Here is a 7,182-nt window from a genome sequence, read left to right on the forward strand (position 1 = left end):
CTGGCTGATCTGTCTGGCGAAGGCTCTGGCTGATCCTGTCGCGGAAGGCTCTGGCTGATCTCGTCGGCGGAAGGCTCTGGCTGATCCTGTCTGGCGGAGGCTCTGGCTGATCCTGGTCTGGCGGAAGGCTCTGGCTTCCTGGCTGGCGGAAGGCTCTGGCTGATCCTGTGCTGGCGGAAGGCTCTGGCTGATCCTGTCTGGCGGAAGGCTCTGGCTGCTCCTGTCTGGCGGAAGGCTCTAGCGGCTCCTGTCTGGCGGAAGGCTCTGAAGGCTCATGGCAGACGGGCGGCTTTGCAGGCTCAGTACAAGACGGGCGGCTTTGAAGACTCAGTACAGACAGGCAGTTCATTCGGCGCTTGGCAGACGGACAGTTCAGACAGCGTTGGGCAGACGGGCAGTTCAAGCGCCATTGGGCAGACGGGCAGTTCAAGCGCCGTTGGGCAGACGGGCAGTTCAGGCGCCGTTGGGCAGACGGCAGTTCAGCGCCGTGGGCAGACGCAGACTCTGGCCGGCTGAGACGCACTGTAGGCCTGGTGCGTGTGCCGGAACTGGAGGTACCGGGCTAAAGACACGCACCTTCAGGCTAGTGCGGGGAGAAGGAACAGGGCATGCTGGACCCTGGGAGCGCACATTAGGCTAGTGCGTGGTGCCGGAACTGGTGGTACCGGACTGGGACACGCATCTCAGGGCTAGTGCGGGGAGCAGCAACAGGACGCACAGGACTCTGGGACACACAGGAGGCTTTGTGCGTGGTGTAGGCACTGGTGGTAAAGGGCTGGAGACACGCACCATAGGGCTAGTGCGTGGAGGAGGCACTGGTGGTACTGGTTTGGGCGAGGAGGTGGCGCCGGAAATACCGGACCGTGCAGGCGTACTGGCTCCCTTGAGCACCGAGCCTGCCCAACCTTACCTGGTTGTATGCTCCCCGTCGCCCGACCAGTGCGGGGAGGTGGAATAGACCGCACCGGGCTATGTAGGCGAACCGGGGACACCATGCGTAAGGCTGGTGCCATGTAAGCCGGCCCGAGGAGACGCACTGTGACCAGATGCGTTGGGCCGGCTTCATGACATCCGGCTCAACGCTCAATCTAGCCCGGCCGATACGTGGAGCTGGAATGTACCGAACCGGCTATGCACGCGTACAGGAGACACCATGCACTCTACTGCGTAACACGGTGTCTGCCCGTACTCTCGCTCTCCACGGTAAGTACAGGGGTAGGCGCAGGTCTCCTACCTGACTTCGCCACACTCCCTTTAAGGCCCCCCCCAAGACATTTTTTGGTTGTACTCACGGGCTTCCAGCCTTGCTTCCGTGCTGCCTCCTCATATCGCCTCCTCTCGGCTTTAGCTGCCTCCAGCTCTTCACGAGGGAGGCGATATTCTCCCAGTTGTGCCCAAGGTCCCTTACCATCCAGTATCTCCTCCCATGTCCATGAATCCTGTGTAGGTGGGTCCTGTTGCCGCTTGACACGCCGCTTGGTCCTAGATTGGTGGGTAATTCTGTCACGCTCGTCTTCCTGAGAGAGATTGGACCAAGGCGCAGCGTGTGCAAAATACATCTTATTTTATTAAAGAAGAGAGAAAAACCAAGAAACGAACAACTATACACAAACTAACAAAATAACAAACTGACGACCGTGAAGCTATACATATAAATAGTGCTGACACAAACACTACACATAGACAATTACCCACAACCAGCTAAAGCCTATGGCTGCCTTAAATATGGCTCCCAATCAGAGACAACAATAACCAGCTGTCTCTAATTGAGAACCAATTCAGGCAACCATAGACTTTCCTAGACACCTACACTGAACACTAAACCATCTACTCTACTTAACCCCCTAAACCATACAACACCCTAGACAATACAAAAACACATACTACACCATGTCACACCCTGACCTAACTAAAATAATAATGAAAACAAAGATAACTAAGGCCAGGGTGTGACAGTTAGTGCCTTTTTCTGTGGCTAAACCAACTAGCCTCATAATTTAACAATTGTATTCGTATTTACAGATGGCATACACATTTGATATTAAGGCACAGGAAAGTTCACATGTTCCCGAAGGCATTTCTGCCCAAAAACGCATCTGATAAAAAAAGTTCAAATGACTTTCCTGTGAAGTATTGACGCGCGTCATACGCCTAGTTTCCTGAAACAAGTCACATATCATACTAAATCAAGTGTCTCTGATTTAGGTAGAGAATAATACAAAATGCTCTGAGACCAGGTTGGAATAACCACCCTGTTGACTTGGTGCAAGCAGTTTCCCACCATGCAGAGTTTCTCTCTGTTGCTAAAGTACAGTATTATCTAAATGTTGCATTAGGTATGGAGAGAAGCAATTGCTGCAATCACTTATTTCCCGTGTGAGTTAAACATCATGGGAACACTGAATAATTCTGTGTCCTTTTTATTTATTGTGTGTATCTGTGTGTGTGTCTATTTTTGCATGCACACATTTGGATACCGTCTGTGTCCCTGTCCGAAAGATGAGTGCCCCTGCTGAAACCTTCCCAGGCTGTTTTGGGGCTATTTCTGGCCTTACAGACCTATGCTGCTCTGCTGGCTTTGTTTAAGGCTGGGGTTGTCCGCCTGTCCCTGCCCTGCTCTGTCTATCCATCTATCTGTCTGATGTCCAGTTTGTCTCCGAGGGGAAAGCTTGACTCAGTTTGAACTGATTCCATCCTTCTCTGTACCCTCTTTCCATCCCTACCTCATCACTCTCTCTATATCTCTCACATCCCTATTTGTGTACGTGTTGCAACTGCCAACGGTTACCCTTCATGAACATTGTTATATGGACCCCCAGCTATCATGCTTTTATCCACAGAGGCATTGACCTTACCCTCTCAGGTAATCTAACTCTAAAATTAGCCCTGTTGTCTGTTCTGCAGGCTGCAGCTTGCTGTCTCACTGATGTTCTTGCCTTGTTATGCCAGCTTTGCAGTATAATACACTGAGTGTAGGCTATCTCTATACACTCTCATAGAGTAGACCTGATCCTGATAAACACATCAGCCCTGATGCATGGCGCACCTCGACAGGCATGGGGTAAAGCCAGAACAGAAGCATCCAGTCTCAGTTCATCAAACTAACACTGTCTATCTATTTTTACCCTAGCTCTCTTCAGGCACAGTGATGTACGATCATATTAATGTCACTTTTGTTCCCCAGAGAGGTTGATTTTCATGTGTGCTGCTGCCCAGTAGGCTACAATGGAATCTAATGCACTTATTACCATATCAAATAAGAAAAATTAAGACACCCTCGCATGCACACCCACGCAAACACACACACACATTCACTGCCCCCTGGAGGTGGAAGTTGGGGACTGAGGCATATGACACAAGGGCAGTAAGGACCCTGAGCAAGGCCATATACCCATCCAGCCCTGAGCGATGAGGACAGTTCTATTTAAACTAAATATATGCACAGAGTGGCCATGTTAATGGGGCCATTTGGATGTAATATTGGCTAAAAATAACATTGTGCAGAGCATCACAGCATGCAATTTATAATTACATTTTAAGCTTTCGTTTTCATCTCTCTTTCAGAATCATTGTACGGTTTACAACAAGCACAGACATGTGCTTAGTTATTCAACCTTAGCACAACAAAACTACATTTATTTGTTCATTTGCTCTGGAGTCATGCTCCGTACGGTGATAATACAGCCAGGTCGTTCAAGATTGATGTTGAAATTAAACATCTATCCATGTCCTAAGGATGATGGGAAATGGCTTCAAAGCTTGGGTTGTACTACAACATTGTGGATGGAGGTGGTGGACTCTGGATCAGAAGGTTGTGTGTTCGATCCCAGCCTCGTACACTGTTTTTTTATTTTATTTCTTGAATTTTTGGTTTTAACCTCTAAAAGTTTAAAACGTTGTGGGTGTGGGGTACTAAGCGAACATTTGGAATTGTTTTAAGATGGTCATATCATGGATCATTGAGCTATTTGATTAAGAATTCGATGACCCCTTTTGGTATAAAAATTATGTAGAAAAATTATTTGATAAAATATTGAATTTGGCCTTTACTACCATAGCCCCTACAAACGCATTGAATAACACAGTTCTAAATGGCAAAAAATACTATCAAAAATAAATCATAAGGAATAAGGTTTTGAAGTGTCTAGGAAATGTAAGAAAGTGAATAAAATATTTTTGGGCACATATTTAACACAAAACTTCCTCCATACTTCCATTTGTTTGTATGGGTTAACTTCAGACGAGTCTCGTGACACCATCGCGTTCGTGCAAGTCTCCCCTTTCTATAGATCATAATAGTTTGTATGCTAAACCGTTCGGACGCTACAGACCTTTAATTGAGAAGACCAATTTTCGGGATGTCTCATGGTCTGACAAACACCGCTGTAGCTTGGCTACCTTCAACTGTAGATGCGGAAGGGCAACATGGGCGGATGAGGTGGATTGAGACGCAGCCCATGCAGATATCTCTATCTTAAACTGACGGATTTTGATGAGGATTTTTTTATTGTGTTACTTAGATTGATGCACGTGTGCAACGATAGACTCTTAAGGATGAACCATATCCCAAACCTTAACCGTTCAGAATGAGTGCCAAAACCTAACCCTTAACTTCGAAATTTGACGTTTGGTGAAATGGAACGATACAGACCAACAGGAGCAACAAAAACACGTAGAAATTTTACGTTTGGAGCAACTACGAAATTTGACATTTAGAGAACGTGGATCAACGTCTAATTATGCAGTGAAACTGTGAGAGCTTGTTGGATAATAACCACTGGGCTGATGATTATGAAGTAGATGATTACAAGTTTGAACATTGCCCTTCTTTTGGTATTTTTTTTAATGTTATTTTCTGCTGAGTCAGAAATTATGCTCTTAATCCTGACTTTAGGTTTTTATGTAATCAATGTATTTGGGGGATTAGGTTTGCAGACCACTCCATCCCGACTGAATAAGCTTGACAGCTCATTCTGTTGAAAGCTTTCACAGTTACTAACCCTTTGTAGGGTCAGTTGGCTTAAAAATACTGTAGCTGTACCTAGATTTAGGTAGCTATAGCTGTTTTCTCTTTCAAACGCACACTTTTTGGATGTAGATGTTTATATAATGTTTCTGTGTTGAGAGTGGCCAGGCAGAATCTCTGTTTGATTAGGGGCAGGTTTTTGGGTGAAATATGCTGAAGAGGATGGGAGGAGTACTGAGATGTAAGGGACGAGGGAAGAGTGGAGAGATGAGAGGGAGGGAGGGAGGGAGCGTTATTGATTATTTCTGTACCCAAGGATGATAAATATTTGTTGGATTTCCCTTGTGTGAGAAATTAAAAAGAGGTGAGATAATGATTGAGATAGAAGTGAGTGAGAGAGAGGTGTTAAACCTGTAGGTCGGATTTGTGGGTGCTTCAAATCCCCTCTGTCTGTAGCTCCTCCACTGTCTGACATTTACTGACACACACGCACACATACATACTACAATTTCTAAATGTGTAAACAATGCACTGCTGATGTAAATAAGCAATAACTTAAACAAAACTATATTTGGAGTAGCAAATAAACTATCCTCTCATGTCTCTAACAGTGTGTTTCCAGATGAAGACAGTTATCTGTCCTGTAAACGAACAGTCTCCATCTTTTCTACTCTGGTGATCAGACACATTGACAGCAGATGTACATACTGACAGTCTGCTTCCCATCCTTTATCCATAGTGGACTTAAGTAATGTATCGATCTACTACTAAGATGAATATGGATGATGTTTTACCTTAGCCCTGTTGTGTATTTGATCAGCGCAGGTGGACACTTTCTCTCTTTTCCTCCCCAGCGTACGTTTGAGAGGAACAAGCCGCTATTTATCCACGTCGATGTGTGCGTGACTGTGTGTGTGTTTGTCTGTGATGGCACTCCTCTTGTGTGGCGATTATATCTGCTGTTACTGTTACAATTGCCGTAAGTAGGAGGCTAGGAGCCACGCAGCATGCTCATCAGTGTGAAAACGTGGTAGGGGGGAACGGAAACGGGGCGAGGGGGTTAGGAAGAGGGAGAAACAGAGAAGGAGGGAAAGGCAGAGAACATTGTTAATTAATGCACAGGGAACCCATACAGAAAATCCACATGATTTCACGTGAACATTCACGTGAAATCCTGTGAAAACTTATTTTTGGAACACTTCACTTGAAATCACATGTTTTCATATGTGTAGTTTCATGTAATCACATGTTGATTTACATGTTGTCACATTAACTTCACATAAGAGCACCTGATCACATGAAAACGTGTGAAAACATTTTTTTGGAACAATTCATATCTGATCGAGTGAAATGCATGTGTTTTTGTGGGAATTCTCTGAAGACAAGTCAAGTTCTAGCAGAGTGGTTGTTTAGATGATGTATGGCTATAAATATACAGTGGCAGAATAGAAATATACTTTTCTGGACAGGGGCTATATAAAAACAGTTCTAGACAGGATCTTTATAAAAAATATACTGTTCTAGGCACTGTAGGGATAAAAGGTGGGACAGAAACATTGTTCAGCTGATAGAAGATAATAATGATGCTGGTAAATGGAGTAAAGCTGTAACGTTGTGCGCTGAGAGTCGGGAAGCAAGTTCAGGGAGTGAGTGTTTTAATGAAAAAACGCAACATAATCCAAAACAAGAAACTCGAACAATGCACAGACATGAAACTGAAACAGAAACAATGGCGCCTGGGGAAGGAACCAAGGGGAGTGACATACTGTATACAGTTGAAGTCGGAAGTTCACATACACGTTGGCCAAATACATTTAATCTCAGTTTTTCATAATTCCTGACATTTAATCCTAGTAAAAATTCCCTGTTTAAGGTCAGTTAGGATCACCACTTTATTTTAAGAATGTTAAATGTCAGAATAATAGTAGAGATAATTATTTATTCCAGCTTTTATTTCTTTCATCACATTCCCAATAGGTCAGAAGTTTACATACACTCAATTTGTATTTGGTAACATTCACATTAAATTGTTTAAATTAGGTCAAACTTTTTGGGTAGCCTTCCACAAGCTTCCCACAATAAGTTGGGTGAATTTTGGCCAATTGCTCCTGACAGAGCTGGTGTATCTGAGTCAGGTTTGTAGGCCTCCTTGCTCGCACATGCTTTTTAAGTTCTGATCACAAATGTTCTATGGGATTGAGGTCAGGGCTTTGTGA

The 7,182-nt window shown here is 44.7% G+C and overlaps 1 protein-coding gene across 1 annotated transcript in view; it reads right to left on the reverse strand.

Moving 5' to 3' along the window:
• Positions 1–5,947, reverse strand: part of LOC111972057 (regulator of G-protein signaling 8-like) — a 26,917-nt gene extending 20,970 nt beyond the window's left edge. Inside the window, exon 1 of the mRNA XM_023998896.3 lies at positions 5,761–5,947. The gene's annotated coding sequence lies outside the window, so the exon portion shown is untranslated. The remainder of the gene's footprint in view (positions 1–5,760) is intronic.
• Between the last annotated feature and the right edge of the window lie 1,235 nt (positions 5,948–7,182).

The sequence above is a fragment of the Salvelinus sp. IW2-2015 genome, linkage group LG13, assembly GCF_002910315.2.
Source record: "Salvelinus sp. IW2-2015 linkage group LG13, ASM291031v2, whole genome shotgun sequence".
Lineage (NCBI taxonomy): Eukaryota > Metazoa > Chordata > Actinopteri > Salmoniformes > Salmonidae > Salvelinus > Salvelinus sp. IW2-2015.